Here is a 25,689-nt window from a genome sequence, read left to right as displayed (position 1 = left end):
CGACAGATGATGTTCTAGAGTCAGCTGCGGATCCAGGAGGACTCTCAAATTGCGAGCCCTCTCTGAGGGGCGTATAATTTCACCGCCCAGGCTGAGAGATGGAATAGCTGGACCATCCTTGGGAAGGAGCATCAATAGCCACTCGGTCTTGTCAGGATTGAGTGCAAGCTTGTTCATTCCCATCCAGACCCTGACAGCCTCCAGGCACTGGCACATCACTTCTACCGCTTCACTGAGTTGGCACGGGGCGGACAGATACAGCTGTGTATCATCCGCATATTGATATTTAATCCCGTGCCGGCATATGATCTCACCCAGCGGCTTCATGTAGATGTTAAATAGGAGGGGGGACAGGACTGAACCCTGCGGCACCCCATAAATGAGGGGCCTAGGGGTCGATCTCTGCCCTCCGACCAACACTGACTGCAACCTGTCCGAGAGGTAGGAGAAAAACAGTGCCTCCCACTCCCACCTCCCGCAACCATCGCAGAAGGATACCATGGTTGATGGTATCGAAGGCCGCTGAGAGGTCAAGAAGCACAAGGATAGAGGAGTGACCCCTATCCCTGGCTCGCCAGAGATCATCGATCAGCGCAACCAAAGCAGTTTCCGTGCTGTAACCACACCTGAAACCGGACTGAAAGGAATCCAGATAATCGGTTTCATCCAAGGACCGTCCGAGTTGAAAGGCCACCACTTTCTCAACAACCTTCTCTACAAAGGGGAGGTTGGAGACTGGACGATAGTTACTCAAAATGGCTGGATCCAGAGGTTTCTTCAGGAGGGGTCTCACCACCGCATCCTTTAGGAGGTGCGGGAAGGACCCCTCCCGGAGAGAGATGTTAACTATCTTCTGGATCCAGCCACGTGTCACCTCCCTGCTGGTCGAGACCACCCAGGAGGGACATGGGTCCAGTAAACAGGTGGAGGCACTCACCGCTCTCATGGCCTTGTCTACTTCCTCAGGAGCGACAAGTTAAAACTCGCTCCATAAAATTCGCTCAAGACCTTCCCCCTCGGCTGGTACCGTGCAATTGGAGTCCAGATCTGTCCGAATCCGAGCAACTTTATCCGTTAGAAACTGAACAAATTCCTCAGCTCTACCTTGTAAAGGGTCATCCGCATCCCTCCCTTTCAAGAAGGGGTACCATTTGTCTGAACCTACTTGGGTGAAAAGCTGGAACCTAAGAGCGGATAAGTTAGTAAAACAATTACATAAGTTTCTTGATAAGCCAAAGGGTCCTCCTGGGGGGGGGGGAGATTGCTTCTGCTATGATAACCCCTACATTATTCTCTTTTCAGAAAACATTTTTCTTCTAAGGAGAGGCTGTCTGTCAGGCCTGCAGCTATATTCCCTTTGGGATCTTTGGCCTGCCACACTTTCTATTATTCTACTATGTCGTTTCTATTGGGGGGATAGTATGGAATGGAATGCCATGTAGCCAAAATAAAATTCCTTTCTAGAATCCAAAGACATCCTTTGTCTCTACAACTTTGCACCTGACGAGAACTGGATGGGTGGAACTGCCAGCTTGGCAGTGGAAGATTGGACCATGTGATGGACTTGTGGGTGTGGGGGCAAGATCTTGAACTTTCAACTGGGTGGGGGAAACCAGGAAGCTTTCAGTTTCAGGTTTTCCCAGATGTGCCAACATGGTTCTCTTAATAAATTGGAACGTTGAGCAATACTTTGCCTTGGATTCTGATTTAATTTTAGATGTTATTTGGAACCCTGACACGAGACAACAGGGACAAGTAAGGAGGTGCAGCAAGCATCTCTAAGGAAAAAAATGAAGGAACATTTTAAATCAAAATAACACATCGTTTGCAGAAAAAACATTAAACAGAAGCAGGATGCTATAACAAAAGTAGTAGATAAGTCAATTGAAAAAACATTTATCTACTACTAGCACAGTATTTCTTAGATTTTACAATCTGGCACAAAGATGTAGATGTAGAGCATTCTCAGAAATAGAAGGAAAGGGAGATTTGCCAACTGCAATTGGAGTAGATTTGGGAGTAGGCTTGCATTCATAGAGTTCCTCAGTGAAAATAGTTGATTTCATTGCAAAAGAAATTAAAACCAACATGTTTACCAGCATTATTGCAAAAAATCTGAAAGTGTGTTTGATCATTGATGAAGTCTCAATGCTATCAATGAAACCAGTTGTGATAATTTTTGTAAAAGTTGAGGATTCAGAATGCCCAACAACCATTTTCGTTGAGCTGGTGGAATTGGATAAACAAGATGTGGACCCAATATGTTCTTCAGTGATAGGAAGCTTACATAAAGTTGGGTTTACAACACAATATCTGCAAAAGCATTTAATAGAATACTGCTCCATTGGTGCCAGCGATATGTTTGGGAGAAAAACTGGAGTCAGCACCAGAATAGCTAAAGAGTTCCAAACATTGTAATCTGGCACTGTTTGAACCATCGCCTCTAATTTGTGCTGGATGACTCCATAAAGGATATCAAGCAATTGAACCACTTCAAAATATTGCTTGACAACATAAACACCACTTTCCATAAATCCTGCAAGAGCCAGATGAAACTTTTCCAAATCTTTGAACAATTGGGCATTGAAATCATGAAGTTTAGCAGAGTTTTGGGACCAAGATGGGCTACCTGTAGCTTAAGGTTAATCATAGCTGTGTGGCGTGCTTATCCAGTGCTACATCAGTTTTTTCTGGACAATGGAAAATACCCAGGCATGGCTGCCCTTCTTAAAAATTAATTTTTTGACTGATTTGGCCCTCCTGATTGATATTCTAAAAAAGATTCCTCTTCTGTCAAATGCCTTGCAAGGGAGAAACACAGACATCATCAAGGCCAAAAAAATGGTATTGCAATCAATTAAAGCATTTGCAATTTTTAGATGGGGAAAGGTCCCATATGAAAAAAAGGTTGATGGAATGATAACTTCTGAAGGCTTCCAAAATATAAAATTTGTTCAAAATCAATGATTTATTACATTTCTTCATGAAAAACTTTTGGAAAGCAACATCAATTTGAACAAAAGATTGATGGATTGCGAACATCTAAAAAGAGGTAGCCAATTGCCAGACACAAACAAATTATAATTTCTCACATATTTGGACCCGGATTACTGGAACATTGAAGATGTAGTCGTTTCATAGGCAGAAGCAGAGGAAGAATTGATTGAATTTGGTGAAATGTTTAATTACAAAATTAATTTGAATGACTACATTGATTTTGTGGAAAACGTACTCAAAGATCCAAAGAACTATACAATTCCTGACAGTATCAAAAAAGCTAGAGATATTGTCAGGACAATTGCTGTTAGTTCAGCAGAGGCGGAAAGGGGGTTCTCAAAAATGAACCTCATAAGTTAACGACAAAGAACCCACCTAACTATTCCAAACCTTAGCAATTTGATAATTAGTGATATTGGCATACTTGTAACAAAATGGGACCGAACTCCTTCCGTCAAGAAGTGGCTCAGAGCACTCCATCATAAGGCCTATAATCCATGCATTAAGTGTACGAAAACTGCAACTGAGGAGGCCAGAAACAAAAGAACAGTGTGGATACATCTTCAACCACAAAACCAATATCACAAGTAAGAAAGTAGAGTGTATCTCTTTTATTGTGTTATGTAAGGTATAAGTGCATGCAATTAAAGTCTTCCTTGCCATTCATTGGAGCAAGATGGTCAGTTGGTGGTGCTGAAGACAGGCAGGACAGTCATATTTCCTCTGTAAGTAGCTCTTTTATTGTTTTGTGTGCTGGTTTCATCCTTATGTAGTGCATGCAATTAAAGAGTTCCTTTTTGTCTCTTTTTTGTGCAGGCCATTCATTGGAGCAAGATCGTCAGTGATGTTGAAGACAGCAAGGACAGTCATCTTCTTCCTGTACGTAGTTCTTTTATTGTTTTGTATATTTATTTTATTCTTATTTAAGTAGTAAGTGCACAAAATAATAAACTCCCTTTTTTATATCTTCTTTTTGTAGGTCATTCATTGGAACAAAGAATTCAATGACATCAACTTGGCCACTCCCTCCCAGCCACAATTGCCAAGCCACTCCTACATGGTCACATGCCCACCAAGCCATGCCCACAAAATTAAGCCACACCCACAAAATAAGCCATATTCACAGAACCATTAGTAAAAAAATTTGAAACCCACCCCTGGGTATGATTGTGGCTAATGACCATAGGTCAGGCAAGGAACTAGTTCTGAAAGATACCTTGTAGATTGTGCATAGAGCTTCAGCTGTGGCAGTGGCAAGTTTTTTTAAGAAGTAGGCACAATCCATCAGGGCCAATAGACAGAGATGGCTTTAGGTTACATAGTGCCATTTCGACATTATATACTGTAAAATCAATATATAGTAAATAATTACAATTATTTGCCCTTGTCACCTCAAGGCTCGATTACTGAAATGCGCTCTACATGGGGCTGCCCCTGAAAAGTGTACGGAGACTACAGTTGGTCCAGAATGCAGCTGCGCGAGCGATATCGGGTGTACATAGATACACCCATGTTACACCCATCCTCCGCGAGCTGCACTGGCTTCCTATTGGTCTCCGAACGCGCTTCAAGGTGCTAGTTACCTTTAAAGCCCTACATGGCTTAGGACCTGGATATCTGAGAGACTGCCTCCTGCCACATACCTCCCAACAGCCAATAAGATCTCACAGTTTGGGCCTTCTCCGGGTGCCGTCAACCGGACAATGCCGGCTGGCGGCCCCTCGGGGTAGGGCCTTCTCTGTAGCTGCTCCAGCCCTGTGGAACAATCTACCCGTAGAGATCCGGACCCTTCCTACTCTCTTGGCCTTCTGAAAAGCCACTAAAACCTGGCTATTCCGGCAGGCTTGGGGCTGTTGACTTCATGAACGAGGTCCAGCCCCACCTAGACGGAATGTATGGTGTGTTGTTTTTAAATTTGTTTCTCTTTTTCCATTTTTAACTTTTATCTTGTTTTTGTAAGCCGCCCGGAGTCCTACGGGACTGGGCGGCATATAAATTTATTAAATTACTAAATTACTAATTAATTGGTTGTAGTATGACTAGGGAATGTGGGGTAGCAGCCATTGCTATCTTTTTTCTCTCTCCTTTTTTCCTCCTGCAATTTTTTTATTCTCCCTGCAATTACAAATCCTAAACATAACATGGGCAGGGGAAACATGGGCAGATAACTAAAAGCATTCTAAAACTTTGAACTATAGCCAATTGTTAGCTATAACAAAGAAGCTGCCTGATCCAATTAAGGTTTTGCATAAACCTTTTTGGCTCTTAGAGCTCTATGTCAAACTTGATTTTGTTGAGGGTTGCATCATGGTTGTGGTTGACCTTGGGGGAGGGGGTGACCGGGAGGGGGGGGGGCAAGGCAGGCATGACCAGCTCCACATCTCTCATGTCGAATGACCGTGGTGGCCTGGACAGGGCTGGGGGCATCCTTCCTTCCTTCCTTCCTTTTTCCCTTTTCTTCTTTTTCCTGCCCTCTTCATTCTCCTTTCTTTCTTCTTCATATTGTAAGTAATGAACAAAATTTCCAATTCAGGAACAATTTTCAATGTAGTGACTTTCCCACTAGAAGAAGGGAACCACATAAAAATATATATGTCAGTCCTTCTTCTTCAATGTCCTCTTTTTATATCTCCCTACATTTGAATTAATGGATACTTGTTTCATCTTAGTAATATACAGAGGCATATGCTTAATTACCACCACAACTGAAGCTCTTTGAAGTCTACTGAATATATTTTGGCATTCATAGTAAGAAAGAGAGAGAAAGAGAAAGGATGAGAATGAGGACAGAATTTCTAAAAATAAAAACCAAAAAGAAAGCTGTACAAGGCACATGAATCCCATACTACCATTATATACAAGAGAAGAAAAACCAAAGACCCAAATTATAAAATCAATGCATGATGAGTTGACAAAAAAATTATGTTAGCATAAAAATAAATTACTTCCATATTTGTTCTTTCATAAAAGGAAATTTCAATAAATAGCAATCTAAAAAGCTATGGCCAAGGGTGATAGATTGAGTGTTTTTGAAAGTAATTCTTGTACTGTTGATTTGTCACAGGTAATTGCTAAATTCTCTTGGGGTTACCTACCCTAAAAATATTCCAATTCTAACTCATAAATTACATGCAATATAATAGTACTTTATTGTCAGTGCACAACATATGTATAATGAGATTGGTTGAGCTCCCTCAGTACACACATTGTCTAGATTATTCTTTTATTCTCTAATTATCTATGGTTTTCAAAAAGTACAGTGTAATTCATTAATATCTGAAGCTATACTCAAATTGAAGGAAAGCAATTTTATTATCTTCTAAATGGAATATAGGTAGTTTCCAACTTATAACTTCATTTCATGACTGTTACTAGTCTCTGTTCAGTTTTGGAGTTAGTTCTTTACAGCCTACAAAGCACTTCTAACCATCATAAAATATTACACAGAACCCTTGATAACAGGACCATATTTTGGATGCTTGGCAATCTATTCCATTTCCGACTGGTTGCCGAGTCCCCTCCAATCATATGATCACCATTTGCAAGCTTTTCTGTAGGTTCCCCAAAAATTCAGTGGGGGAACTGGCAGGGCAAGTTGCAAGCAGAGGGGATTTTGGACTTGAGATCTACTCCCCCAGCATGCGGAGAGATTTTCCCTCCCTTCTGTTCACTAGCATTATTGCCAGATTTGAGGTCTGTTCCTCCAACGTGCCAAGAAAAGGGAAACCCCTCAATGCACTGGTGGAACAGATTTCAACTGGCAGAATCAGGATTAGAGTTTTAGAGCAAAGCAGTCATGTGGTATCTCACTTAACAGTAATAGCATTTAGACTTATACACCGCTTCACAATGCTTTACATCCCACTCTAAGCTTTTTAGCATATTGTCAGCATATTGCCCCCAACATTCTGGGTCCACATTTTACCGACCTCAGAAAGATGAAAGGCTGAGTCAACCTTGAGTCGGTCAGGTTTGAACTTCTGGCAGTGAACTGAATTAGCCTGAAATCCTGCATTCTTAATCACTGCGCCACCACTTCACTTAACAAATGTGATTCTGGGCCCATTTGTGGTCATATATGGAAGATTACCTCTAGTATTTACACAAAACAGCAATGAAAAAATAATTTGAACTATTTTATTACCACAGTTAATTTTAAAGCAAGGGAATCAGAATAAGACTATATGGTAAATTAAGATGAGAGTGACCTAAAATCACTGAAGTTTTGAAAGATTTCACAATCTGGGATATGCAATTTACAACCTTAGACTATTAGCAATTATTTGTTTAATTCAAATCTGTTACACAAGAATTCTGTTCCTACCACCACTAAATCTATTTGGTCTTTTCCTGTAAACTGCAGGGGAGGAATAAAATAGTAAGAGAAAAAAAAAGGATAAGTGGCAAACAGGTCAGTTATCTCCATAGTGAATTTTTAATCTCTTCCTCTATCCTTTATATTATCCCATGTATATATCAGATGGTTCCCAATATCGATACAAATATGGCCCTCAAAATAATGCCACATATGAACACTTTTACTTGCTCCCTATCAATATTATTATAGCTTATTATTATAATCACATATTGCATAAATCCATAAAAATGAAGTTAATGTCTGATCTAATGCTACAATGGATTATGGCTTGGAAAATATATAGATTAGATTATCATGATTTTTTTTACTATAGCTAATGACCTGAGGAGAAAATTGTATCAAGAAAGTACAATATTTGCATTCAACAGAAGAAAAAATTCTAAGGGAGCTCTCCTAAAGATGTTATATACAGTAATTGCTTTCAGAGACTTTGCAAGATACTGTAATTTAGCTTCAAACAAACAGAATGTTAATATATACAATCGAACAACCATACATAGAATGTAGATGTGCTTAAAATATGAGGCTAAAAGAGATACTGTATAAATGCACCAATATACTTTCATGATCTTCAGTGATAAATAATATTCTCAGTAACATCTGTGTGACATCTCCTGCCTCATTTAGATCCTTCCAGCAAATGCTATAAATAGCTACCAGTACTTCTTGTGCAATATTCACATGATATAAAAATGGCCAGTTGCAGCTACTTCCTCTTTTTGCTTTATTAGAATCAGTTCTTGATTCAAAATTCTGGGTACTATCAAGGCAGCCTAATACCCGAAGGGTCAAAATGCCTTCCAAGCATGCAGATGCTTGCACATTCCACACAGAATGCAGCAATTTAATTTATAGGGATCTAGAGCCAAAGTCTCCAATTTTTTAGTACAGGTTGGCACATGTAAAATATGAAAACATGGTATGCTGTATTTACAAAATGCTACCATAGGGAATATAACTGGTTAAAAATCACATATTTACCACAATGTTGTCATCTTCCATAGCTTGTTTCTCCTGCAAGGCATTCCCTCCTATATTGCTTACATATGGCCACTTTCTGGGAAGTAGATTTCAACTACTGAAGATTAGTTGCTTTTTGCTTTTTGTTTCTTTCAAATAATAGAACAATGAAATACTATAAAAGTATCATGCTATGGGATTAAACAAAAATGAGACAAAGTTTTAGACAAAACATAGCTAAATGTTAGTGCAAATAATTTTCTACAACAGAAGTATCACTATAGATTATGCACATTAATTTGTGGCACTATATAACCCCCTCCAGTGAAAAGTTATTTTTTTCTACCAGACAACTCTATTGTTTTTATCCAGTTTATGCACTACAATAAAGCAAATATATATATGGGGTGGGTGGGTGGGGGGGTTGCGTGTGTGTGTGTGTGTGTGTGTGTATACATATATATATGTGTGTATGTATGTATGTACATACATACATACACACACACATACACACGTATATTAGAGAGAGAGAGAGGGAGAGGGAGAGGGAGAGAGAGGGAGGGAGGGAGGGAGGGAGGGAGAGAGAGAGAGAGAGAGAGAGAGAGAGAGAGGGAGGGAGAGAGAGAGAGAGGGAGGGAGAGAGAGAGAGAGAGAGAGAGAGAGAGATCTTCCTAGAAGCATATCAAATTATATTACTGTAAATTAGATGTCCCAGAGGTGTTATTTAAAAGGTAACTGGACTTGCTTGGGTTTTTTTTTGAAAATGTTTCACTCCTCATTCAAAAAGTTTGTTCAGTTTATGCATGAGAAGCAAAACATTTTCAAGTAAAAAAAACCCCAAAAACCCAGTTGCCTTTTGAACAGGAACAACCATGATCTGGATGACTGAGAATTGCCAAAGACATGGAAATTAGATGCATTTATCTGAAAATGGAAAAAATATTCCAGGCCAAACGAGCCCTAACTGATGACTGATACCTGCATAATACTTTTATCCCAATGGTGAGAAGCATATTAATAATCTCTTTCAAGGTCAAGCAATCTAATTTAGAAATGGTGCCGCCAGACTGATTGGCTGGCTGGCTGGCTTTATTATTTATTTTTAGCAGCAGCTGTCAAATTTTGGCTTGCTCTTATTATATTCATTTCATCTGAATTTTGAGTATACATTATAAAGTTCTCATTTTCTCCATGCAGCCATTTGTATAGAAGGGAAAGTGTCACTTCCATAAAAATAATCCAGATTTTTAAAATGATGGAGCTTAAATACATAGTAGAAAGTTAAGCAACTACATTTAAGTACTCACCTTTACAAAATAAAAGCAGAAAAATCACTACTTTTCTATGAATACATACATATTTCCTTAGTATCACCTAAGATGCCAGTTTATTATACTAAAAAAAAAAGCTGGTTGGTAATGTTATATGCTCTGTGTATTGTTATTTTTACATATTTTTCCAAATGTTTCAGAATTTCAGATACATTAATTTACTTCTAATTTTTATTATAAAAAAATATTATATATTGAACAATTTGAGAACTACAAAATTTACTAACCTAAACCTCAATTTTGCATTATATAATAATGATTAACTAACTAATGTAACCAATTGTTTATTATCATTAAGATTACAATGTTTTAGTTGATTTTATTCATTTATTTGATTTATATTCTCCCCAACTTGTAAAATGAGACTATGAGCACCTAGCATAAGATTAAAAAACAAAAAAAGAAGCTAATGCTATAAAAAACAGCAGAAACTGAAGCCAAAACTACAATGTATTTAAAAACTTTATTTATTTTTATTTTCAGTTTAAAAACCTAAAATATATATGGATTACAGTTCTTTTTAGTTCAGTTTTTCTATATAGTACAAAAATTGTCCATATAAACCTACTTTACAATTATAAACTCAAGGAATTTGACTAAAACATATATAATTTTTGTTAGTATATATAATTCACCAGTTTTTTTAGTGATTTTTAAGCAGTAGGAATAGTTTCCAGAATAAACACTTGAAAAGTAACTGAATGCCCTTCCTACTCTTATCTCACTCTAATCAAGTCCTTCAAAAATAGCTTTATAGCTCAGCTACAAATCAGAAAGCAAAGGTTATCTAGAAGCTTCTTTAAAACTGTGTTTTTCTTCCCAAATTTGAAGTACACTACTTGGAGATTATTTACTTTTCTAGACCGGGATGTTAAACTCGATTTTATTGAGGGCTATATCAGGGTTGTGGTTGACTTCGGGAGAGTAAAGGTGGGGTGTCTGGCGAGGATGGGGGTGGTCATGGCCAGCTCAACATTCCTCATGTTGGGAAGGTGCCTGTGGTGGACTGGGTGGGACTGGGAGGATCCATTGTCTCCAGTGGAGAAAGGCGAGACCAGGACGAATGCCAAACTCATGTCCACCAGATCCTTGCCGTCCCTCTCAAGCCATGTGGAGGACCCGTGGATGGTAGGCTGCCTGGAGTCCTGGGCAGTAGAGGGCAAGCATCCAGTTGGTTCTCAAGCTCCCAAGGCACCAGGACTCCTCAGCCCAGCCAAGCTTCCCAAAGGGGGCTCCTGGCTGCACTGAACTCCTTGTGGCTGCTGCTACTCTGCTCATTCTTCTTGGCCAGGTTGCTTATGGTGTGTACGGGAGGGCAAAATGTGGGGTCAGAGGGACACCAACTCTCTCTTTGTGAAATCTGGCTTTGTAACCAAAGCATCCTCAGCGTTAGGACGGGAGACCACCAGGAGAGGTCAGGGGGAGACAAGGTGATGGCGAAAGGGCAGCAGGGCTGCTGGTGGTCAAGTGCTAAGGCAGAACTTCCCTCAGACCCCTCTCCCTCTCTCTCATTATAATCTCCCTCTCTCTCTCCTTCCTTCCTCTTTTCCCTTTTCTTTTTCCTTCCCTCTTCATTCTCCTTTTTTCTATCTTTGCCTCTCTCCTTTTTCCTTCCTTGCTCTCTTCTCCTCTTTTGTTCTTTTTTTTGTCTTTTCTTTTTCTCCTTTCCTGTCCCTTCTTGGAAGTTCAAATGCAAACGAGGAAACAATTCTCAATGCCTCCTTGCCTTGTAGTTGGTGATCACTTCAAAGACTAAAAACAAACAAAGATACCAGTACATCAAAACTGTCAAAATGGTGGCTGTGATAGTTGATCACAGCTCCTCTATTTTTTGTGTGCAACAGATTTAACTTTTAAGAACAGAGTAAGTTAGTTGCTTTTCTTTTAATACATAATTCTTATGTAGGGACCCTGCATTATCTAATTCAAAGGTCCCCAACATTTTTGACACCAGAGAGACCAGTTTCATGGAAGACAATTTTTCCATGTGTGTGGAAAAATGTGTGTGTGTTTGTTTTTGTGTGTGTGTGTGTGTGTCTTGTGACTGAGACAAGTGTACAGTTTGGAGAAGTGACACAGACAGAAGGGGTAAAATAAATAGTAGGTGGGCCATCTACAGACTAAAATAAGTGTGGGATTCTGACTTAAAGCCTGCCACGAGATGATTTTGCTCCAGGGGAAAATCAGAATAAACACACCAGGAAGACTTCACTAATCTTCCTCTAGGCTTTTTTTTTTCCCCTCCAGGGGAAAGTCAGAATAAAGACATGGAAAAACCTTCACTGGAAGAAGCTTTTTTGTTCTGCTCTGGAAGAAAATTAGAAGACACAGAGATCTTTACTGGAAGAGGCTGTCTGCTTCTGCTCCAGGAGAAACCCCCAATCAAAGATCCGGTGAAGCAGAAAGAGGGTGAATGACCACTTTTCAATGGTTCAGCACAGTGTTTCTCTTCCAGATTAGACTTGTGACTTTCTGCTTCTAAGAAAGTGGAAAGGAAGGTGTGGGAGAATGACTGTTGGCTTACCTGAATGGTTGTTCTCTAGACGCTGCAGGAGTGTCCAAGCATGGGTTAACTTCAGCTTGCTGCCCAAGGACTGAGGTCAAATTTTGTGTAGCCGCACCTCTTGCTCTCCACAGAGGCTGTTTTAAAAACAAAGATATCTGATTCAAAGGTTGCTATATGGAAAAGTCCGTGCCATAGAGGTGCTAAGTCACACACCCTCACGAGAAAACCCCAGGGCGGGGTTGGACACTCCTGCAGCGCCTAGAGAACGACCATTCAGGTAAGCCAACAGTCATTCTCCTAGGCGCTGTTTGGAGTGTCCAAGCATGGTACATACCCAAGCTATATAGTCCCAGAGTGAGAAGAAGGAATGTCCAGGTTAGCAGGACCCGCTAGGACTTGCTGTAAGACCTTCCTTCCAAATGAAGCCTCAGCTGAGGCAAAGGAGTCCAGTCTGTAATTTCAAATGAACTGAGACGGTGAGGACCAAGTAGCTGTCCAACAGATCTCCTCAATAGGCGCTTGAGTGGCCCAGGAGGCCATCGTTGCAGTGCTCCTCATGGAGTGTGCTGTTATACGAGGAGGAACAGGCCTGGCTTATAGTTCGTAGGCCAGTTTGATGCATGCGTGCAGCCAACGACCTATGGTGGAAGATGACACTTTCCTGCCCATTGAAGTGGACTGGAAGGAAATGAAGAACGATTCCAACTTGCGAAAGGAGGCCATCCTCTTTTTGTATACCCGCACAACACGGCGCACACCCAGTTTGTGCCAGACACATTCCCTGGGATGGCTAGGGTGCAGGCAAAAGTTGGGGAGGATCACATCCTGCGTTCAGTGGAATAAGCTGTTAATTTTTGGTAAAAAGGCTGGATCCAATCTCAGAATGACCCTGTCCGAATGGATAATACGGAGACCGCAGCCAGCTCCGAGATTCTGCGCACTAAGGTAATTTTGGTATTTTTTGGTATTTATTGGACATTTATAGGCCGCCCTTTTCCCTGAGGGGACTCAGGGCGGCTTACAATCAAAAAGGAAGGGGAGTGTAGGACAATACAAAAGAAATGTGAACAAAAGTAAATTAAACAGTAAAACTCAACATTCACTCAGCATTCGGGAGGGGTAAAAGTAAACTTATCCCCAGGCCTGACGGGCTAGCCAGTTCTTGAGGGCTGTGCGGAAGGCCTGGACGGTGGTGAGGGTACGAATCTCCACGGGGAGATTGTTCCATAGTGTCGGAGCCGCAACAGAGAAGGCTCTCCTCCGAGTAGTCGCCAGTCGGCACTGACTGGCGGATGGAATACGGAGGAGGCCAACTCTATGCGATCTGATGGGACGCAGGGAGGTAATTGGCAGAAGGCGGTCTCTCAAATAGTCAGATCCACTACCATGGAGCGCTTTATAGGTGGTGAGTAGGACCTTGAAGTGCACCCGGAGATCGACAGGTAGCCAGTGCAGCTCACGGAGGATCAGTGTTATGTGGGCGAACCGTGGTGCGCCCACGATCACTCGCGCGGCCGCATTCTGGACTAGCTGAAGTCTCCGGATGCTCTTCAAGGGCAGCCCCATGTAGAGCACATTACAGTATTCCAGCCTGGAGATCACAAGGGCTCGAGTGACTGTTGTGAGAGCCTCCCGATTCAGGTAGGGCCGCAACTGGCGCACCAGGCGAACCTGGGCAAATGCCCCCCTGGTCACAGCTGAGAGATGGTGGTCAAAAGTCAGCTGTGGGTCCAGGAGGACTCCCAAGTTGCGGGCCCTTTCTGAGGGGTGTAAGTTTTGTCCCCCCAGCCTGAGTGATGGTATGTTGGTCAAATTTTTGGGAGGGAAACACAACAGCCACTCGGTCTTGTCTGGGTTGAATATCAGCTTGTTTGCTCTCATCCAGTCTTTTACAGCTTCTAGACCCCAGTTCATCACGTCCACCGCTTCATTGAGTTGGCACGGGGCGGACAGATACAACTGTGTATCATCCGCATATTGGTGGTATTTTATCCCGTGCCTTCGGATGATCTCGCCCAGCGGTTTCATGTAATGGCTGCGAGGAAGGCAGTTTTGAGCAACAAATGCCGTAGACTAGCCAAGCGAATAGGTTTGAACGGTGGCGAAGTTAAGGTCTGCAAGACAATTGACAAGTCCCAAGTTGGGTAATGGTGTACTGTTGGAGGGCATAAGTTGGTAGCCCCCTTCAGGAAACTGCGAATCCTTGGGTGTCTGCTGAGCAGTTGAGAATCATCTCTGGACAAGATGGTGGCCAGGGCTTCTATCTGCCTCCAGTGTGTTGGGGGCAAGGCCCTTGTCCAAGCCCTCCTGGAGGAAGTCCAGAATTTGCGGAATTGTCGCAGCTGTGGCGATGATTTGATGGGAGTGACATCAAGAGAAAAAACTGGTCCATGTCGCATCATAGATCCACACAGTAGAAGGTCTCCTGGACGCCTGGATGGTGCAGATGACCTTGTCAGAGAAGTTGTCCTGCCTCAGGAACTCCCCTTCAAGTGCCACACGGCCAATTGAAGCCATTGAGGGTCCGGGTGAGGGATGGCCCCCTGGCAGAGTGAGATCTGCTCCCGAGGAATGCGCCAGTGCTTGGTCACTGACAAACTGACAAAGTTGGCGAACCAGGACCTCCTTGGCCAGTGCAGAGCGACGAGCAGTACCTTGGCCCCCTCCAGCAAGATCTTCCTGATCACCTGAGGAATCAGTGGGAGGGGTGGGAATGCGTATAACAGTCCCGGGGACCAACGGCACCAAAGGGCGTCCGTCCCTTTCCACGTTGGAGCATTGGAACCTTGAAAAGAACCAGGGGAGCTCAGCCTTCTCGGGACTGGCAAACAGGTCTATAACCGGAAGATCAAATCTCTATGTCAGCTGGTGGGACAGAGATGGATGGAGCTGCCTTTCCAAGTTGCTGATGGTCGTTCTGCTCAGCCAGTCCGCTGTCATGTTGTCTTCTCTGGAGATGTGGTCTGCCCTCAAGGACTCGAGGTGGCATTCCGCCCATCGTCCCAAGGCCTCTGCCTCTGACATCAGGGCCGTTGATCGAGTTCTGCCCTGATGATTGGCATAAGCCTTGGTGGCGATGTTGTCCGTCAGAATGAGGACATGACGGCCCTCGATGAATCAACGGAAGTGGTCCAGGGCTAGTCTGGTGGCTCTGAGTTCCAGCCAGTTTATGTTGTGGGCGAGCTCCACCTGCGACCATCTGCTCTGCGTCACGAGTCTGTAGGTGGGCGCCCCAGCCATATAAGCTGGGTCTGTTGTTATGACCAGGCGCTCTGGTTCTTTGAAGAGGGACCCCCTCGCTAGTGCTGAGGATTGCCATCACCCGAGCGACCGAACCACTCTTGGGGGAATGTTGACCATCCTCTTGGAGTTGCTGGCTTTGCGCTGCTGCATGGGAAGAAGGAACAACTGAAGTTCTTGTGCATGCAGCCGTGCCCACTGGACTGCAGTGATGCACAAAATCAGCTTCCCCAGCAGCTGAGATAGTCACTAGAGGTGCTGACCTGGATTTCCTGATCTGATGTATGAGGGATGTGATGCTGTCCCTCCACTCCTGTGTGAGGAAAACCCTGCAGGGTCTGGAGTCGATCACAGTGCCCAGGTGTTAAATCCTGGAGGTAGGCTCCAAGTGACTCTTCTCCAGATTGATGGAGAACCCTTGTCACTGTAGTGTGTGGATGGTGGCGTTGAGATCCTGGCATGCCTGCTGTCTGGACAACGACATTAACAGGATGTCATCCAGGTAACAAACGATCCTTACTGGACGAGACCTGAAGTGTGCAACGACAGCAGCCAGAAGTTTGGTGAACATCCTGGGGGCTGATGATAGGCCGAAGGGAAGAGCCTTGTATTGATAATGCTGGTTTGCAAACTGAAACCTCAGGAACTTGCTATGCGCTGGATGAATGGGAACGTGCAAGTACGCTTCCTTCAGGTCGATTGATGTCAGGAAGTCGCCCTACCTTATGCAACCCAAGATGGTCTGGAGTGATTGTATCTTGAAGCACTTGTACGTTATATGGATTTTTAGTTTCTTGAGATCCAGTATGGCTCTCACCCCTACCAAGGCTTTGGGAACCAGAAAGAGGATCGAGTAGAATCCCTGCCTTCCTGACCCCAGGGTACCTGCTCTATGGCCACTATGTCCAGTAGATGCAGGACCTCCGCCTGCAACATTTGTCGCTTGTGAGTCGATTTCGGGAGCGGGACCTGATGGAAGGCGACCGGTGACGGTCACTGGGATCTGCGAAAGGAGCAGTTGGAAAAAAAACCCTCGAAAGGACCTGCGGTTCCCCTGCTGTCTGGATTTGTCCCTGAAGGACACCCTATCCTGGGTGCGGTCCTGTGATTGGGAATAGGACCTGGTAAAACCACCAAAGTAGAAGGGGAGTCATTGTTCCGAAAGGGCTGCCTATGAAAATAGGAGCAGCCTTTCGCTTCTGGTGGGGGAGGGGCTTGCCGGTGGGAGCTGGTCGTTCCAGCTCCGGAATCCTGGTCGCGTTAAACTGTCTGAACAGTAATCCATCAGCCGTCTGACAGCTTGTTTACTTTTTCTTCGGGCTAAGGAGATAAGGTGAGCTAATTGTGCTGGGCAATGCACCACCTAACTCTCTCAGATCGACTCTGGGAGGGGAGGAAGGGCACCCGAGAGCAGAATTGTCTCCGTGCCAGGAATTCCTGCTGTTTATTAGCAGCACAAAGCAAACCACCCATCCTCAGAACAAAAATTTGATTTATTGAATTCAAGACGAGCATACCCTATAAACATGAACTTTTAATTGTTTGTATTAATCCTTAGCTTCATTTTTACAAGAATTCCTTCTGATATCTCACTTGCTAAAGAGATATTCAAAACGGCACCGAGCAGCTTCGTAACACTAATCGGGCTTTGAATTCCTATGGAGTTTAAAACTTCAAAGAAAAGGAGTGATTTAATACTAAATTAAACAGCAACAGCTGCACTATCGACCAGCAGAGACTTATTAATTGGCTGAAGAAGATTAAAACATGGAATGGCTTCTAAGCAAAACCCTATGCAAAAGGTTCCCCCCCATTTCAAAAAGTGCGGGCAGTTCGCCCACCCCGGCAGAAAACTACAGTCATTACTTCCTCCCCCCATAGGGGAGCTGCTAACTAAAGAAACTTTTCAGAAGGAACTGGCTGAAGCATTTAAAAATCATGTAGTTATGATGGAAACAAAAATTAAGGAGGAGATATCCGTTGCTCATAAAGAACTGTCTGATAAACTTGAGACCCGGGTTCAGAAGATCAGGGATGATATGTTGGGGGTTCTTAATTCGTTTTCAGATTATGTGTCCAGAATTGAAAGCAGATTAGAAGATCTTAATGACTCTAATATTAATTTGGTATCCAAAATGGATGTGGTTTAACAAAAAGTCGGAGGTGCTGAAAAAGAAATTATTATGTTACAGTATAGACAAATGGAACTTGCACTAAGGATAAGAGATTTGCGTGAAAATAACCAGGAAAATTTGAAACAGATTCTCTCAGAAGCTTTTGATAGTCTGATGGGAAGGCCAGGGGGGAATTTTGATTGGCAAATTGATAAGGTTTATCGTGTTAACTCCTGGCTGGCTAGACAGAAGCAAATTCCAAGGGACATTGTGATTTACTTTACCACAAGAGACATGAGGAATATGATATTGCAAGAGTCCTATAAAACCAAGCTTCAAATTGGGGGTCAGGAAGTGACTGTTTTGAAAGAGATACCACCTCAAATGCTAAGATCTAGGAAAGACTACGCCTTTTTAGTCAAAGAGCTTAAAAATCGTCAGCTACAGTTCAGATGGGATGCACCAATTGGGCTAGCACTCATTTTTCAGGGGCAAAGATACCATCTAAATTCAGTATGGAAGGCCCGAGATTTTTACCATAATATCTTGAAGGCCGGACACCCTGCCCCACCTGGACCTAGAGAAAGAGAACAAGAAGGACAAAATAGACAGCAAACTACACAATTATCAACAAGGATGGATCATCTTTCTCTCTCAGAAGCACAAGGAGCCAAGGAACAAAGACAAAACTGAGTGATTACCAGACGAATGGACCAACAATTAAAAAAGCAACAATCACAACAAACACTTGTTACCGGTCAAGATGCTACAGTTACCAGCTTAGAAGCAGTGGAAGGAGCCAGACCAAAGGTTAAATTCCAGGATGTTCAAATGGCTCTAAAAAAGCTTCAGGGAGCCAAAGATGACAACTAAGTTTCTAACATGGAACGTCAATGGATTAAACTCTCCACAGAAAAGAAAGAAAATATATCACTATCTTGATTCAAAAGTTTTATTTCTTTTAAAACACAAATATTTCATCATTCCTCAATCAGTAAAACATCAAAGTACAAATTTTTTGTATGCCCCTCCCTCCACCCCCAACCCCCCCTCCTCCTTCCCCCCCTTGACTTCCCAGAACCCGTACATGGTATGGATTTTTAACAAACACAGTTTAAAATCTATTGAGAAAAAAGAAATAAAGAAATTAATGACATTCTACATTGACCTTAGCTTCTTCTTGCTGAACTAACTTTAAACAATTTAAATCATTTCTGATCTTAAGCATAGGCTAACTAAAATTTCTTGGTCCTGTATTTATTTTGTATATAGTCAATCCATTTTTTCCAGTCTCGTTTATATCTCTCATTTGAGTGATCTTTAAGATATGCCGATATTTTAGCCATCTCGGCTAAGTTTGTAACTTTCAATGTCCATTCTTGAGTTGTAGGCAAGTCTTCCTTCTTCCAGTATTGCGCCACCAACAGTCTTGCTGCAGTTATTAGGTGCAGAATCAAGTTAGTCTCTACCACTGTAAAGTCAGTACATATACCTAGTAAGAATAACTGAGGAGTAAACTTTATCCTTCTTTTAAAGATATTTTGCATAATCCACCATATTTTTATCCAGAATGCCTTAACCTTTTGGCAGGTCCACCATATATGATAATATGTAGCATCGAGAGAACCACACCTCCAACATTTAGGCTGTACATTCGGATACATAGAAGCCAGCTTTTTAGGATCTAAATGCCATCTATAGAACATAAAAATTTTCTCTCAGATTTTGAGCTTGTGTAAATTTCACATTTCTTACCCAGATCCTTTCCCATGTATCCAACATTATTGGTTCTTCAATGTTTTGAGCCCACTTTATCACACAATCTTTAACTAATTCTGTTTCCGAATCCATCTGTATTAATACATTATATATCCTCTTTATATGCATTAAGCTTTGATCTCTCATTTGTTTAAACAAGTTATCCTCAACTTGGATAAAACCAATTTTTTGATCTATTTTCCACCTAGCCTGTAATTGCCCATACTGGAACCATGTTTGAACTACCTTCTCCTCTTTTAATACCTCTAAAGATTTTAATTGTAGTACCCCCTTTTCCGAGGTAAGAAGCTGTCTGTAAGTAATTCTGTCCTGTTTTTGTGCTATATTCATATTTTCAATTGCGTGTCTAGGAATTGCCCACATGGGTATCTTGTCATTTAATTTATATTGGTATTTTTTCCAGACCCACAGTAAAGCATTTCTTAAAATATGACTTTTAAAATTCTTATCCAATTTTTTGTTGAATAACAGGTAAGCATGCCAACCATATACCAGATCGTGTCCTTCAATATTCAATATTCTATCATTAGTTAAATGAGTCCAATCACTAATTTCAGATAATGCCACTGCATCATAATATAGTTTTAAATTAGGTAGTTTCAAGCCTCCTCTCTCACGTACATCTTGCATTATTTTCATCTTTACCCTCGGCTTCTTTCCTGCCCATACAAATTTGTTGATACCCTTCTGCCATTCTAAAAGATTCGCGTCTTTTTTAAGTATAGGTAACATTTGGAAAAGAAATAAAAATTTTGGTAAGATGTTCATTTTCACTGCCGCTATCCTACCCAACAAAGATAGGTGCAATTTCTCCCATTTTTTCATCTCTGTCTGTATATACTATGCCAAAGTGGTTCATAATTATGCTTATATAATTTCCCATTTGAAGTTAAGATGTTAACTCCAAGATATTTGACTTTTTTAACTACCTCACATCCTAGCATCACAACTAATTCTTCCTTTTGTTTAGTATTTATATTTATAGCTAATATTTTGGTTTTTCCTAAATTTATTTTAAAACCAGACACTTGACCATATTGATTAATCGTATTCATTAAGACCATACTGGATTCCTGCGGTTGTTCCAATATTATGACCAAATCATCCGCAAAAGCGCGCATTCTGTATTCTTGCTGCCTAATCTTGATCCCTTTTAGACCATCCAAGCCCCGTATTTTATTCAACAATACTTCCAAAGTTATAATAAACAATAATGGGGACAAAGGACAGCCCTGTCTTGTACCTTTTCCAATTTGAAAAGAGTCTGTTAAACTTCCCATTGACTATGATTTGTGCTGTTTGCTGTTGGTATATTGCTTTAATTGACTGTAAAAAATTATCTCCTATCTGCATTTTTTGCAATATCTTCAACAGAAATTGCCAGTTAACTCGATCAAAGGCCTTCTCAGCATCCAAGAATATAAACGCAGCAGGGATGTGGTTGTTCTTTCCCAAATATTCTAATGCATTAATAATCAATCTGACATTATTTTTCATCTGTCTCCCCTGTATAAAACCTGTTTGGTCCGTGTGTATCAATTGTTGAATAACCAACATTAATCTATTTGCTAATATTTTAGTAAAAATTTTATAATCTACATTCAGTAATGAAATAGGTCTGTAATTTTTGGGTTGGGTAGTATCTTGATCTTCTTTGGGTATCAAAGATATAAACACTGTCTTCCAAGATGGAGGCACTTTACCTTCCATTTGAATCATATTAAATAATTCTCTAAGAGGTTCTACCATTTCTAACTGTAAATTTTTATAGTAAACCGCTGTCAAGCCATCTGTACCTGGTGCTTTCCCTAACATTAATTGCTTAATTACCTGCAAGATTTCCCCCGAGGTTATTGGTTGATTCAATTTTTGCCTGTGCTCTTCTCTAACTGAAGGTATTTTCTCTTTATCTAAATATTTGTCTATATCTAAACCATTAATTTTATCCCCTTTATACAGTTCTGTAAAAAATTCCCGAAATGCCTTTTGAATCTCTTCCTGTTGAAACACCTCCTTCCCTCTGTAAATCAGTTTAGATATATTTCGAGTTTTCCTTTTTTTCCTAATCTGATAAGCTAACCATCTGCCAGGTTTGTTTGCATTACAAAAAGTATTGTTTTGCATATAATAAATTAGTGGCTACCTGGTCAGAGATCAACATGTCAAATTGAGATTTTAATATGTTAATAGCTTCCTTAACCTTTGTATCGCCTGGGTTCATTGTTAACTCCAACTCTTTTCTCTTAATTTCCTCTTCCAGTTCTGTTCGTTTTAACCCTTGTTTATTTCTATGTGTTTTATTTATATTCATCAGCACTCCTCTCATATACGCTTTGCTTGCATCCCATACGAATTCCATAGATGTACCCTTATTCATATTCAAAACAAAATATTCAGTAATTTTTTACAATCATTAATATACTTTTCATATTTAAATAAGTTTTCATTCAATCTCCAAGACCTTCTTGCCTGCACTACCCTTCCCAACTCCATCCAAACTGGGTTATGGTCCGAAAGGACCCTAGCCGCAATCTTTGTCTTCTTGACCCTAGAAAGCAAATCATTAGTGGTTAGTATAAAATCAATCCTTGAAAGGGATTGATGCCTGTCCGAGAAGAAAGTGAAGTCATATTCCTCTGCATTTCTTTCTCGCCAAATATCTCTCAATTCAAAGTCATCCATGATGTCAAAGAAAGGTTTGGGTAACTTTGCTCGCATCTTAGTATTTAGGCGGGAAGTCTTCTTATCTCTCTTAGTGTCTATCACTCCATTCCAGTCACCCAATAGTATACAGGAACTATAGTCCCACTGTACTAATTTAGCATGAAGATTTCTATAGAATCTATCTTGCTGTTGATTGGGACCATAAATTCCCAAAAGTAATGTCTTTTTCCCTTCTAGGATTAAGTCTAAAGCAATATATCTTCCGAAGGGATCTGCTTCTATTAATTCAGCTTTCATGTCTTTTCTTAAGTATACAACTATACCATTCTTCTTTTCCATAGCGGAAGCTACAAAATGTTGACCAAGTTTTGAGTTAATCAAATATTTTTGATCAGTTGACTTGATATGAGTCTCTTGCAAACAAATTACATCATTCTTAAACTGTTTGAGAGAGTGAAATATTTTCTTTCTCTTCTGTGGAGAATTCAGTCCATTGACATTCTATGTTAAAATCTTAGTTGTCATCTTTGGTTGGCTGAAGCATTTTTAGAGCTTCCTGCATGGCCTGTTTAACCTTAGGTCTAGCTCCTCCCACTGCTTCCAGACTTGTTACTGTAGTTCCTTGATCGATGGCCGGTGATTGTTGATGTTGTTGCTTTTTAGCTTGTTTCTCCATTCGTCTAGTAATCATGCGGCTAGGTCTTTGTTCCATAACACCTTGCGCTTCTAGAAGAGAGAGATGCTCCATCTTACCTGGTGGTTGTGTAGTTTGCTGTCTGTCCTGTCCTTCTTGTGATCTTTCTCCAGGTCCAGATGGTGCAGGATATCCGGCCTTCAATATATTATAATAAAAATCTCGGGCTTTCTATACAGAGTTGAGGCGATATCTTTGCCTATCAAATGTAAATATAATGCCAAATGGTGCATCCCACCTATACTGTATCTGACGATTTCTGAGTTCTTCGACCAAAAAAGCATAGTCTCTCCTGGCTCTTAACATTTGAGGTGGTATCTCTTTCAAAACAATCAGGTCTTGACCGCCAATTTGAAGCTTAGTGTTATAAGACTCTTGTAGTACCATATTTCTAAGCTCTCTTGTAGTGAAGTATATAACGATGTCTCGAGGAAGCTGCTTCTGCTTTGCCAGCCAAGAGTTAACGCGATAAGCTTTGTCGATTTGCCAGTCAAGATTGGTCCCTGGTCTTCCCATCAGGCGATCAAAAGCTTCTGATAGGATCTGTTTCAGGTTCTCCTGTTTCTCCTCACACAGCCCCCTTACTCTTAATGCAAACTCCATTTGTCGATACTGTATCATAATAATTTCTTTTTCAGCATTTTCCACTTTTTGTTCCACCGCCTCTGTTTTCAATGTCAAGTTGGTATTGGCGTCATTAAGATCCTCTAGACTATCTTCAATTCCAGAAACATGTTCTGTCAATACAGTTACAAGTCTCAGCATTTCATCTTTAATTTTAACAACCCTGGCATCAATTTTCTCATACAACTCCTGTTTAAGTCCTATTATTTCATCTTTGATTTCTTCTTTCATTTCTTTTATTTCCTCCTTTCTCTCCTGTTTTATCACCTCTCTATGATCTCTAAGCTTGTCTTCCATTTTAATTGTCTGTGCATTAAGAGCCACGCTTAGTTTGCTCAAGAAAAATTCTTTCGTTAACACATCCCCAGCAGGGGGCGTAGGGAGCGGAGGCTGCAACCTTGTGCCAGGCACTGGGGATGTGCCCCTGGGAATAGAGGGTGACAGCTTCAAATTAAAATTTGGTTTTGAAGCCATTTCAAAATTTATCTTCCTGCAATTAATAAAACTCTGCTGCCTGACTATGCAGCTTTAAGCAGCTTTAAGTAAAGAAGCTGAATTTCTCCCTTTACTTTGAAATTTGAGGCTTCGCAAAACTTTCAGTGAGTAAACACTGTAACAAGACAGTTCAGCAGATTCATCACCATTTAAATTCCAGATAAGCAAGATTAATGAGAGAGTGAAAGTCTCGTAAAAATGAAACTAATTAAAAACCTTCTGCTGGCCAATTGTAAAACAAGTGATAAGGATTGAAATTTTTGAGTTCTTGTAACAATTAACAAAAAGTAATCATTATTATCATTATTACCGGAGAAACCAGCCTGCTCAGTGCCATTTTAAAAGCCTCTAAGTAAATAGATTTTCAGAGGAGAAAAAAAAAGAAGCTAAAATCTTGATAAAGAATTAATGTCCACGCAAACGGATCCAGCTCGTGATAAGATTAAATCAATCAAAACTTTGAACTGAGTGGGGGAGACCTACTTTGTTCCGCACAAGGCAGTTTGAAGTTCCCAGCATGGACGCCGTTCTGCTTTGGGCTAGTCCCCCTATCTCTGCAGGCACAAAAGCTGCAAAAATCGAAGAGCATTTGCCAGCAAAACTATTTCTTCTTCCCTTCTTGCCTGAAGGATAAGAAAACCTGTTAAGAGGTCAGATGGATGATCTTCTAAACAGGTACGTAGCCAGGAATTCGGAGGCAGCTGGTTTTTTGCTGCCACCAACAGCGGGCTCCACCCAGGAAGCTCTCGAAAATGTATCACTATCTTAAACAGTTCAAGAATGATATAATTTGTTTGCAAGAAACTCACATTAGATCAACTGATCAAAAATATCTGATTAATACAAGATTTGGACAACATTTTATAGCTTCTGCTACAGAGAAGAAAAATGGTATAGTTATATACTTCAGGAAGGATATGAAAGCTGAATTAATTGAAGCAGATCCCCATGGAAGATATATTGCAATAGACTTGGTATTAGAAGGAAAAATGACATTGCTACTGGGAATATATGCTCCCAATCAACAACAAGATGGATTTTATAGAAAGCTTCATGCCAAATTAGTACAGTGGGATTATAGGTCCTGCATACTATTGGGTGACTGGAACGGTATTATGGACACTAAGAAAGATAAGAAGGTTTCTCGCCCAAATACTCAAATGCGAGCGAAACTACCTAAGTCCTTTTTTGATATGATGGATGATTTCGAACTGAGAGATATTTGGCGAGAAAGAAATGCAAAAGAATATGATTTTACCTTATTTTCTGATAGACATCAATCCTTTTCCAGAATTGATTTCATACTAACTACCAATGATTTGCTTTCAAGGGTGAAGAAGACAAAGATATGTGCCAGAGTTTTATCAGATCATAATCCAGTTTGGATGGAGTTGGGAGGGGTGACGCAAGCAAGAAGGTCTTGGAGATTGAATGAAATTTATTTAGATATGAGAAATATACTAATGAATGTAAAAAATTGTTAACAGAATACTTTGTTTTTAATATGAATAAGGGTACATCTATGGAAATTGTATGGGATGCAAGTAAAGCGTATATGAGAGAAGCTTTGTTAAATCTAAATAGATTACATAGACCTAAACAAGGGGAAAAGCGAACAGAACTGGAAGATGAAATTAGGAAGAAAGAGCAAGAGTTAACCTTAAAATCAGGAGATATAAAGATTAAAGAAGCAATTACCTTATTAAAAGACCAATTTAATATGTTGATTTCAGACCAGGTAGCCACTAGTCTGTTATATGCAAAACATAATACTTTCTGCAATTCAAATAAATCTGGTAGATGGTTAGCATATCAGATTAGGAAAAAAAAAATTTCGTAACATAGCCAAATTGCACTACAGTGGGAAAGAAGTGTTTCAACAGGGTGAGATTCAAAAGGTCTTCCGT

General features: G+C 40.8%; 1 protein-coding gene and 1 pseudogene across 2 annotated transcripts in view; one reads left to right on the top strand and one right to left on the bottom strand.

Moving 5' to 3' along the window:
- The window catches only part of TRAK1 (trafficking kinesin protein 1), a 448,828-nt gene that overhangs the window by 317,923 nt on the left and 105,216 nt on the right, over positions 1–25,689 (bottom strand). The window lies entirely within an intron of this gene.
- On the top strand, positions 2,089–12,083 carry LOC148045866 (E3 SUMO-protein ligase KIAA1586-like; annotated as a pseudogene).

This window comes from Thamnophis sirtalis, unplaced genomic scaffold (assembly GCF_051295495.1).
Source record: "Thamnophis sirtalis isolate CommonGarterSnake01/CBP01778 unplaced genomic scaffold, rThaSir2_p1.2 scaffold_4, whole genome shotgun sequence".
Taxonomy (NCBI): Eukaryota; Metazoa; Chordata; class Lepidosauria; order Squamata; family Natricidae; genus Thamnophis; species Thamnophis sirtalis.
Note: the sequence above shows the minus strand (reverse complement) of the source record. Positions and strands in the feature narration are given on the sequence as shown.